At 53.4% G+C, this 12141-nt stretch overlaps 1 pseudogene; it reads right to left on the bottom strand.

The window, feature by feature from the left end:
* Window positions 1-12141, bottom strand: part of LOC131560158 (zinc finger protein 850-like) — a 596580-nt pseudogene that overhangs the window by 516289 nt on the left and 68150 nt on the right.

The raw sequence follows: 12141 nt of genomic DNA, 5'->3' as shown, positions 1-12141 counted from the left end.
CTGCTCCAGCTTCATCCCCCATGAGAAAACCATGTTGGGAAGAGCTTGGGTGATCCATGTTCCCTGTGATCCATGCTGGGAAGACACCTGTCCCTATTCCTTCCCCTGTCAATGACATCGTGTGGAACTGACGAACATGAGGGTCTGGCCATTGGCATGTCATTACATTCACTCGCACCTCAGAACATTGCCAGGGGCAGGAAAGGGATTCTCTCCCTGAGGAGAAGGGTGACCTTTCCAGGTGGGGGATATATGTTGCTGGGAAGAGCCAGGCAGCTGTGTGGTAGCTTTCCCTGTAAACAGTTTCATTTATCCCTTCTGTTAGAAATATTGTTTCTGTTCTGCTTCTTCCTTATCTTGTTGCTGTTCCCAATGAATTGTTCTTACCCCAGCCTGGGATCTTTGCCTTTTGTGCTTTTGTGCTTTCCATGGGAGGCAGGAGGGCAGTGAGGGCAGTGTGGTTTTAGCGAAAGCAGGAAATTGGGGAATCCCATTCCTGAACCCCGGCCCATTGAAACCGAGCATCCCAGCTGGTCCCAGCCCTGGTGGCCATGGAAACAGCCTTGGGAGCGGGTCCCTGGCTGGGGCTGTGGGAACCTCTTCCCTCTGGGGCCCAGGGACAGGAGTGGAGGGAACGGCTGCAGCTGAGTCGGGGCAGGCTCAGGTTGGATGTCAGGAAAAGGATTTTGCTCAGAGGCTGCTGGGGCCCTGCCCAGGCTCCCCAGGGAAGGGTCCCAGCTCCAAGGCTCTCGGAGCTCCAGCAGCGTTTGGACAGCGCTGCCAGGCCCAGGCTGACATTGTTGGGGCGTCCGGTGCAGGGCCAGCAGTTGGACTGGAGGATCCTGATGGGTCCCCGCCCAGCTCAGCCAATTCTGTGGTTCTGGGATCCCATGAGCCTGGGGATGGGGCTGCCAATGGTTGCCATGGCAACGGGCTGTGGCTGCAGGCCTGCGCTGGTGTCCATGGCAACCAGCCTGGCATGGGGTCTCCATGGAGCTGCCATGGAAACTGACCATAGCAACAGGGGGCTGGTGATGGTTGCCATGGAAACTGACCATAGCAACAGGGGCTGGTGATGGTTGGCTGCTAAGGATCAGATTTGTCACAGGCCCTCAGAGGGGTTCAATGGGAACTTTCCAGGAGTCCCCAGGCTGTTCCAGAGCTGGAATGTCACAGGCAGAGACAGGGGCTCCATGGAGACCTCCCAGGGCTTTCTGGGGATGGTAATGAGCCGTGTGGTCAGAGGCAGTCACAGCCATTCCATGGTGACATTCCAGGGGACCTTGGGCTGCAAAAGCACCGATCTGTCACAGGCACTCACGGGGGCTCCACGGTGACATCCCAGGAGTCCCCAGGCTGGCAAAGAGCCGGGATGTCCCAGACACTCACAGGGGTTCCTGTCATGGGCACAGTGGGAGCTTCAGGCAAAAGCTTTATTTCTTTGCCACAGAATCTCCTGCTGAGACATGAGATGGAGAAATGAAACCCAACAGCCACCATGGATCCTTAAACCCCTGCAGGACCCCTCAACTTCTACAATTCCTTCTAAGAGAGGAGAATGGGAGTGACTGGATCCAATCCCAGCCCCAGACTTTGTCAAAGGTGTAAAAGATTGGACAGGTAGAATTGAACTTTAACTCAAATTGTCCCACAGGATTAATGATAGAATACCAGATACATTTATACAAATACCGCTCTGATTGATTGTGATCATGATTTTACAGAAAGATCTTAACCAGAGTTATTTACTCCACAGTACAGGTGCTATAAAATTATTAGAATATAATGTTCTATGAAGCAATTTTGAGGTCAACAGGGCCTTGCTAGAGTTGCTAGAGCCCATTGCAGGCCTCCAGCAGGATCTGCCTTTCCTGTGCCATCAGCGGGGCAGGTCCTGCTGCAGGAAAAGCCCCAGGTCAGCCCCAGCACAGGGAAGGGCTCGGGCACAAGGGTAGAGTGCCGTGCTGGGAGCTGTGCCTGGGAGAGCCTGAGGCACCAAAGGCACCTTGGCAGCAGCAGCTGCTTGCAGGCCATGGCCAGAAGCCTCCCTTGGCAGCCCGGCCTGGTGGCCACCACTGCGGAGCTGCTGCCTCAGGGCTCATTCCTGGCTGGGCTCTGAAAAGCCACTTCTGCCCCAGGAGCCCGACTGGGAAGCCATTGGCCCCAGCAGCTTGGGGACAAGATATTAATGACAAAACTCTTCATGGCAGCAGAGCCAAGGCAGGGGCGGAGGAAAGGGGAGAGCCAGGCCCAGGGGACAGGGCTGCCATGGCGATGGCTGTGAGGTCACAGCCCCTGCAGCAGCCTGGCTGCCCTCAGCAGACATTCTGGCCAGAAGTGTTGTGAGGGCACCCAGCACATCAGAGAACACAGAGAACGGGAATTCTGTCCCTGGGGATGAGAAGGTTTCACTGGGGCAGGTTGCACAAAAGTCCTGATCTTGGAGTATTCCTGGGATTGGGCATCTACTTCTCTGGAAATGCACTTGCACTTTTATGCCTTTCTCATAACTGTAAAATATTTCCTCCTTCTTACAAATGTAAATCCACCCTCATTTAAAGATATTGTTTAAAGATATTGACCCTTTTTCTGTCTTGGCAAGATGTGGGAGAAAATAACTTTGACCACTATTTTTCCATTTTCACAGACCTTGGAGAGGACACAAAAATCTCCCCAGATGGGGTTTAGAGGCCTCATCACATAAGCATCAGAGAGAGGCTGAGGGGTGGAGACTGAGGACAGAACAGGAATAGCCTGGGAGGGATTGAAGGGTGGTTCCACAGATGCTGGAGCTTTTTTTCATTGAGGATATAAGCATGAGAAGGAAACAATGGCACCAAGGGCAGCTGGGGAGGCCCAGAGTCTACACCAGAAGAAAGGAATTTCCCTGCCAGGGCAGGGCTGTGGTGCAGCATGTCCTCCAGATGGAGCCTGGAGCAGCCCAGGCTTTGTGTGGGCAGGCAGGGGCAGGCAGGAGGCAGAGCTGTCAGCAAAGGAAGGGCCCAGCCAGGTGGGGCAGCCGGGGGATGCTGACAGCCTGCAGGGACAGAGGCACAGGGCAGGGACACGGTGGGACAGCCTGGGCTGCACAGGGCACAGGGATGGGCAGCAGCTGCAAGACAGCCCTGCCAGAGCCAACCTGGGCAGCACTTTGGCCATGGCTGCTGGGCCTGGGCCTGAGGCCATGAGGGGACAAGTGACCCTTGCAGGCCTGGGGCCTCATTGCCTCCTTGTCCCTGCTGAGCAGCCTGGCAGGGGCCGCCCCATGCTCCTGCCCTTGGCATTGCACATCCCCATATGCCAGTGCCCATCCCGGGAAGAGCCCTGAGCAAGGAGGGCGGGACAGGATCTGCCTGGCCAGGGGCTGGAGCTCAGGCCTTGGCCCTTTGCATTCCTCAAACACATTCAGGTTTTGCTCAGCATCAGAGACACCTTTCCCTTGCTTGTCCCCAGCTGCCATCACTTCCTCCAATGTTCTGTTCTGACTGGAAGCTGGCGACATTTTGTCAGTTGTGTCCCTGACAGAAATTTCTTCAAATACAAGAAACTTCAGGGTTTCAATAGAACTGCATTCTTGAGGATTTTGTGACATCAACGAGGCGGTGGTGACATCACAGAGCTGGCTGTGCCATCACAGATTAGGGTGTGAGGCCATAGAGCAGATCCTGTCAACATAGAGGGTGGCTCTGTGGCATCAGAGAGTGGGTTGTGACATCACCTGGTGGCTGTGGAACATCTTAGAGCTGGCTGTGATATCACAGAACAGATTGTGACATCACATGGGCAGTGTGACATCACAAAGATAGCTGTGTGACATCACAGGTGTAGTGTGACATCACAGATATGATTATGTGATATCACAGGGCCTATGTGACATCATAAAGGCTGTGTGGCATCACAGGGGCAGTGTGACATCACAGGGGCAGTGTGATATCACAGGGGCTGTGTGACATCACAGGGTCTGTGTGAGAGCACTGGGGAGGTCACTCTGCCCTGGCCCCCCTCACAGCTCCCCCCAGAGCAGTCCAACCCTGCTCGTGCACAGCGGGGTCCCCTGTCCCCCCGGGTCCCCCCGCCCCCGGCCCCGCAGCCTCCCCCAGAGGATGTTTCACGAGATCGATCCCAGAACCTGACACGGGGACGGGGGGCCGGGGCCCTGGGGGTGGCACAGGGGGACAGGGACCCCCCGGCAGCGTCCCCGTGTCCCCCAGGGCCAGAGCCTGGGCCAGGGCTCCTTCACCCTGTTACGAACGAGGCCTTGAGAGTGCTGAAAAAATCCCCAGCAAGGGATCAGTAAAAACCAGATTTAATATTAAGGGACAACAGCACAAAGTTCCTTGCCAAGAGTCAGTCTGCTCCTGACTGGACACTTCAGGCACACCAAGGAAACAAAGCAACAACAAAACCAAACCAAATCCAGGCAATCAAACCAGTAATTACCCGAGAACTGTCCCTGTGTGTCTGTGTGTGACACAAGGACAGCGAGGGCAAGGATGAAAGGAATACTGCCTGAAAGCCTAACAGAGCTCAAACTTAACAGGACTTAACTTATACATTAACCTTAACTGATACTTTCAACTTCACAATTTAGCAAAAGAGCAGAGTGTAACAGCATTTAATCTAACTCAAACCTATGAATTTGCAAGTTAACAGCGGAATAACACTTTACAATATTTTGCTTAACAGATAACTTATATTAAAGGTAACAGCTTAGCAAAAGAACAACTCTTAGCAGCATTTATCTTCACTTAGGCCTTGTGACTTAACCTGACCTACAGGCCTGACTGACTCAGCTATCCAAGGCACTCCAACCCCTCAGAGAGCAGCATTTCTGCCACATTTCCTCAGCACAGGCAGTCCTGTGTGCACACAAAGTGTAGGTGCAAGGCCCCTGTGAGTAATTCCCCTGAGGGCAGGAAATGCTCACTGTGGGATCCTTTGGCATTTGCCCAGCAGGTGAAGGGCTGAGCCTGGAGGAGTGGGGGTATCGGCCCAGGCTCTGTGGTTGTTGGGGATCCCTGAATGCAGCAAACGGGAGAGTTCCCGGCTGGGAGAGGCCCCACTCAGAGGGAGTGGCTGGCCCAGGAGAGCTCCAAGGGCTCCTTTTGGAGTGCTGTGTGCAGGGCCTCAAGAGAGGGGCTTCAGTCCCTGCAATGGCTCATCCTGGCCGCACTTGGCACCAACAGCTTTCTTTGGCAGTGTGAGAACAGGGATGTTGTGCCACTGAGGGAACAGAAACAGTTCCCAGAGCTGCTCCTACAGAAAGCAGGAGCTGGTTGGGCAGCAGCAGTGCCTGGAGCAGACAGTGTTTGTGATGAGCTGCAGAGGAGCTGAGCCCAGGGGCTGTTGGCCAAGGCCGAGCCCCAGGGAGCATTTCTCAGCTGGCAGGGCAGCCTGAGGGGGGAATGCAGCAGCACAGGGCCATGGAACCAAGGGACCATTGTGACACTGTGGGGCCCTGTGAGACCAAGGGAACATTGTGACACTGTGGGGGCTCATGGAACCATGGAGACCACGGTGACATTGCTGGGCCCCATAGAACCAAGGGAACAGTGCTGACACTGTGTGACTCCATTGAATGTAGTGGTCATTGTGACACTGAGAGACCCCATCAAACCAAGGATCCATTGGCACACCGTGAGGCCTCATGGAACCAAGGGGCCATTGTGACACTGTGGGGCACCATGGCACTGAGGGCTCCATTGTGATACTGAGGGGACTCATGGGATCATTGAGACTCTTGTGATGCTATGAGGTACCATGGAATAAGCAAAGCATTGTGACACTGTGAGGCCTCATGGAACTAGAGAGACCATTGTGACCATGGGGGTACCTACAGAACCAAGAGGAATATTGTGATACTGTGGGTCCTCATGAAACCAAGAGGCCTTTGTGACACTGCAGGGCTGCATGGAACCAAAGGTCCATTGTGACATTTCAGGGCTCATGGAACAGAGGAGTCACATGACACTGTGGGGCCTGGGGAGCCACGGAGACCATTGTGACACTTCAGGGCCTTATCAAATGTAGGGGCCACTGTGACACTGCTGGACCCCATACACCCAAGGGTCCATTGTGACACCGCAGGTCTTCTCAAGGGACCATTGTGGGACCATTGTGACCATTGTGACTGCTGGACCCCATGGAATCAAGGCACTGTTGTGACACTGTTAGACCCCATAGGTCTGGCTGGTTTGGCCTCCTTTTGACTTCCTGACTGATCCAACTGACCTTGGCATGTTGGGGGTCTCTTCTTATTAGCTGCTGAAACACTGGGGCTCCATGCTTTCCTTCCTATGGAAAAGAACTGTCCTTCTTAGCCAGGTGCCCATGGCCAGAATTGGGATTTCCACCTCCAACATTGCCTGTTGTGAAAGACTGGAGGAGATTTTTGACTGGAAAAATTTTGTGTGTTGGGAAGGAAGGGGCAGGTCCAGCCTTGCACTGCCCTGTAAGCCCAGCCCTGCCCTGCCCTGGAACCCCAATCCCCCCAGAGCCTCTATCCCAGCCCAGCAGTGGCTGCCAGTCCCTGGCACAGCACAGGCAATGCTCCACAGCCACCTCTGCAGCCCCAGCCCAGCTCCTGAGGGACCAAATGAGCCCAAGTCCCACCTGGGGGAAGGGCCCAGGAAGACCAAGAGGTATTGAAGGCTGACAACAAGGCAAGCACACATCTTGACCCTCCCTCCTCTTGGAATTTCCATCTGAGCACTGCTGGAATCCAGGAGTTGGTAGTTCTGTGTGTTTGTTTGTGTGTATGCTTCTCTGTATCTTTTTTGTCTGTCTCTCTTTGTGTGTCTACTTCTTGTATATATGTCCTCTTCCAAATTTTGAGTGACTTAAAATTGAACAGGCTTAGAGCTTATGAAGTTGAATAGCACAAGGTAATGCTTTGAGTTGTGTTTTTTGTTGATTTAATGTCATATTAAACATTTGCAAAAGTTTCTCTGATTTTCTAAAGTTGACAATAAAGGTTGTTTTGCTCTTTTGAACTTTTTAGAGTCTCTTGTTGCTATTTCTTCAGCACATAAAACTCAGAGGACACAAACAATTGAGTTTCCTTTTAAATGTCTCTTTGAGAGAGTTGTTTGGGGGATGGGAGTCAGGGCTTGTCTGTCCTGCTTGGCACAGCCCAGGCAGGGCTTTCCCAGCCACATACCACACTCCATTTCCCAGCTGGAGCCGCTGGTGCCTCTGAGTTGTGCTGCCCCAGCCCCAGGGCAGTTCTCCTTGTCTACCCATTCCCCCACGGTCTCTGGGCAGGGATGGCCTCGGTGGGGGCTGCTGACATCCTCAGCAACTTGGAGGCTGCTGCTGAATTTTCCTGCTGCAGAGGCTTGTTCAGCCTTCAGCTCTTCAGTTCAGGAATTCAGTGTCCCAGGACTCATTAACATTGAGAACACCTCAACAAGCCAAGCCTTTGGGAACAATTTGTATTTCAGTTTCCAAATAATTTGTAGTTAAGTAAATCTCAGTAGTGTATTCAAAGTGAACACATGATATTTAAAAAGACAGTGAGAAAATACTTTTTAGGTCCTGGTAATTTTGTTTTGCTGTTAATTCATTGATGTGTGCAATCTCCAATTGACACTGAATCCAAGTACCTCCTCATGCAGTTGGAATAGATATGAAAATCAAGACCCTTCATGGCTGACAATCAATCAGACTCTGTCCCTACCCCCACCCCACCATTTCCCCCATCCAAGCCCTGGCACTCAGAGCAGCCTTGTGCAAATCTGAGCTCCCTCCAGCCCAGGCTGCACCTGCAGCTTTCAGCTCCTTGGCTCCAACTCCCACCTGCTTTCCTTGGAGAAGGAGCTGCCCAAGACACAGAGGGATGTTCATTTCTTGTCAGCCAACAAAGCCAAGGGAAGGCACAGCTCCATCAAATGCAAAAGTCATTCCTCTGCTTGATATTAAATCCACTTTTCACAGCAGACAGTCTCAGAGCAATGGAAAACACCTTCTGTGCCCAGCACAGATCCCAAGTTCCCCCCAAACCCTCCCTGCCCTGATTCTGCCCAGATTTGCTCTTTGCACACACGAGTCACAGGCTGAAGTCAGGAGCTCCCTCTATGCCCAGTGGGAGGAAAAGAGAGAAAGGGGATGAAGAGCTCTCCTGTGCAGAGCCAAAGTCCAAGCGCCCCTGCAGTGGGAACAACTACTCATCAGGTTTGTGTCCTTTGGGTTCAGGGACTGGTGACACTCAGAGGCACAGAAACATTTCTTGCCTACAAACACAACGGAATATTTGAAGAATTTAATAACCATCACAGCTCTTCCCTCGGTTTCCTGTCGTGTCCCAGCAGCATTTCACATGTCCACCATCCCGAAGGGATTTCTATACAGAAACAGTTCAAGACAAAGACATAGAAAAAGGTAATTCTGAGATAGGTATAACCAGAACGACATATTTAATTAATATTTATTTGAACTTCTTAAAGATTGGGCCACTCCTTGAGATTCAAAGCATGAAACCAGTCAGCTGAGAGGCACTTGAATGGCCAGAGAGCATATGGAAGAAGAAATGTGAGAGCAGCAGGAAGGACACGGATCCAGCTGGTCTAGTGAAGAGATGTAGTCAAACATGGCTATTTCAACAGGAGAGGTAGAAACACCAGATGGAAAAGGGAGATTAAATAATAGAATGAGTATTGGTTATACAAGTAGAGTGGGAACCACTGTTTCTGGTGGGAAAATATTGGTATTTCTTAAAAGTACTCAAATGACCCACATAATAAAGATTCGCTTGTATATTATCAGATAAACACGTATTAAAACCTGTGCCCCTATCCAGGCTGACATCAGTTGTGTGCCCATGAACAGGCAGTTCCACCTGTGCCCTGAGGTGCCCAGCTGGGATTGGATCTCTCTGAGTGCACCTGAGGGAGAGCAGAGCACCTTGAGAGCTGCAGGTCCCTGGCAGACCCGCAAGGCTCCTGTCCCATCAACATCTGCTCTGCTCCAGGCTGAAACAGGGCCCAGCATGGTGCCGGGATCATCAGAGAGCTGAGGTGTGTGCTGGAATTCAATGCCCTCCCCATCCCGCAGCAGCCCTGCATTTCCCTGCTGCAGCCTTGGTCTCCAGCACAGCCATGGAGGCTCTTTGGGCTATGGACTGTTGCTGCAGGCCCCAAGGGCAGCAGAGCTCTGCCTTTGGCACAGTCAGGCCTGGCCAGTGCAGGTGATGCTCAGCAATTGCTTGTGTGTGCCTGGCCTTGCTGTCAGCCCTGGCAGTGGCTGCGTGGCCCCTTTGTGGCCCTGTGCTGGCCCAGCCATGGTGGCCCAGCCCCTGTGCAGGCCCAGCCCAGGCCAGGAGCATTGCGGCTGGGAACGGCCCCTGTACTGTGGTACCCACAGCAGCCTTGGGGCTCCGTGCCCCATGGCCTCCCTGCTGGGCAGCCTCTGCCAGCTCCTGCAAAGCCCATGGCACCTGTGGGGCTGCACAGACAGCCCTGCCCCGGGCTCTGCCAGCCTCTGGGCCAGCAGAGAGGCAGCCAGGGCTGGCCATGGCCGGGAACAGGCCCTGAGCCCCGCAGGAGGATGGAGCTGGGCCACAGCCAAACTCAGCCCAGGCCAAAGCTGGGCTCAGCAGCCAGGGCTGCCAAGGGCTGGGCACAGAGGCTGGTGCTGACAAATGTCCTGGGCCCTCTCCCTGCTCTTTCCATGCCACCCAGGGCATAGAACAACCTTCTTTCTGGGCCACTTGCCTGTTTGCAATGCCTTGCACAGGCGCTGGCCCTGCCCCACAAGGCCTGGCCTGAGTCCTGCCCCTGCACGCTCAGCCAGGCTGAGATGGACACTGACGGTTTCTGGGCCAGGCTCTCTGAGCCAGCCCAGCTCCCTGCAAGCTCTGCCAGCTGCCCTGAGCTCTGGGCAGCACCAAGGGCCTCTCCCCAGCCCAGTCCAGCCGGCTCTGGCCCCACAGCTCTGTTCAGGCCAGGCTGCTCTGGCCACTGGTCCCACGGCCTCAGCCCCTGGCAAGGGCACAGCAGCAGCTGCAGCTGCCACAGGACTCAGCCCCAGCCATGGGGGAAGGTGCTGGGCCAAGGCCAGAGGAGGCTCCCTGGCTGCCCTGCTCCCCTCGGGCTGAGGTGCTGAGAGCTCTGCAGCCCCTGCTGCCATCCCATCTGCCCAGGGCAGCACAAGAGCCATGGCCTTGGGGCCCTCAAGAGCTGCTCCTGCTCCAGGCCCAGGGCCCATGCCAAAGCTGGGGCAGCCACAAAGCTGTGCCCATTTCTGTCCATTGCTGCTCGTATGGGGATGGATCCTCAGCCACTTGGAGGTTGCTGATGAACTTTATTACTCCAGATGTCTCTTCTTTCTTCAGCTGTTTCGTTCAGGAATTCAATGGAAAAGACTCAGAAATAATAGTTCAAAACAATCAAACAAGAAAAGCCAATGGGAATAATTGAAGCTTCAAATTCTTCTGTGATTAATTAGACAAATTTCAAAAGTGTATTCAAAGTGAATCTGCTATATTAAAAAAAAAAAAAAAAAAGCAGAGGAAATTGTTTTGACAGCTATTCTTTCCTGTTCATAGACTGCTATCAGCAATGTCCAGCTGATAGTGACCCCCAGTACTTTCTAATGCAGTCTGAACAGATATGAAGATAAAGACCTTTTATGGCTGACAATCAATAATACTTTGTCCCCACTCCCTCCCCATCATTTCCCTCATCCAACCCCCAGCCCTCCTATGGATCAGGAATGGTGTGGCCAGCAGGACCAGAGCAGTGATTCTTCCCCTGTGCTCAGCACTGGTTGGGCAGCAGCTCACGTGCTGTGTCCAGTTCTGGGCCCTCAATTTAGGAAGGACATGGAGGGGCTGGAGCGTGTCCAGAGAGAGCCAACAAGGCTGGTGAGGGGTCTGGAGCACAAGTGATATGAGGAGCAGCTGAGGGAGCTGGGGTTGTTTATCCTGGAGAAGAGGAGGCTCAGGGGAGACCTCATCACTCTATACAACCCCCAGACAGGAGGGTGCAGCCAGGTGGGGTTCAGACTCTTTTCCCAGGGAACAGTGACAGGACAAGAGAACACAGCCTTCAGCTGCATGAGGGGATGTTTAGGCTGGACATTAGGAAATATTCTCCTCACAAAGAGTGATTGGGCACTGGAATGGGCTGTCCAGAGAGATGTGTGAGTCACTGTCCCTGGAAGTGTTTAAGCAAAGACTGGATGTGGCACTGAGTGCCATAGTCTGGGTGATAGGGTGGTGTTGGGTCCCAGGTTGGACTTGATGCTCTCCAAGGTCTTTCCCAGTATGGTTGTTTCTCTGATGATTGTGACACTGCAGGACCCTGGGGAAGCAAGGGGCCATTGTGACACTGCGGGGCCTGGTGGCACTGAGAGGATCATGGTGACACTGTGTACGACATGGCAGCAAAAAGCCAAGAGGCCATTGTGACACTGTGGGGTTGGATGGAAGCAAGGAGTCCATAGTGACAGTCTGGGTCTTGGAGGAGCCACAGAGGCCACTGTGACCCTGCAGGGACTTGTGGAGCCAAGGGGCCATTGTGCTACTGCGAAACCAAGGAGACCCTTGGGAGAGCCTGGGGACAATGGAATCAAGGGGCCATTGCTCCATTGCAAGGACTCTGGGAGCTGAGGGAACAATTGTGACACTGTGGCGCCCCATGTGTGAGAGTCTGTCCCAATTTTCCCTCATCTGCCTCATGATCGTGCTTGAGAGACCACTGAAGAGAAGACACCCCCCCTCTATATCTGGCTCTGAAGGAGAAAAGTCACACGCCACAGGCTCCGAGATCTGAAAGCTCAGTGTTAAGCTGTTGTTTTTCACAAGTGTGTTTGCTGTATGCTAAGAAGAGGGCACCATGCCCCATTTGCAACAATAGCAGCTCTGGAAGCTGTCCCACCTCTCAGCCTGGCTGGACTTCTCCTGAGTTCCAGGTGGTCTCCCACCAAAGACCCTCACCTATTTTACAATCACCGTGACAGACAGACGGAGATGTGAGAAGCTTTTCCATCAAGGACTGAGACATGAAACTCCTAAAAAGGCTCCTCTGCTCCTTCCAAGGACTGGGACTGAAACCCCCAGCCCGGGGGAGGTGTGTGGGGAGGCAAGCTGACCGAAGCGAGATGTTTGCCTGCAGATTGTGACCACTGGACCGAGACTACATT

This window comes from Ammospiza caudacuta, chromosome 7 (genome assembly GCF_027887145.1).
Source record: "Ammospiza caudacuta isolate bAmmCau1 chromosome 7, bAmmCau1.pri, whole genome shotgun sequence".
NCBI lineage: Eukaryota > Metazoa > Chordata > Aves > Passeriformes > Passerellidae > Ammospiza > Ammospiza caudacuta.
The sequence above is the reverse complement of the archived record's forward strand: the minus strand, read 5'-3'. Positions and strand labels throughout refer to the sequence as shown.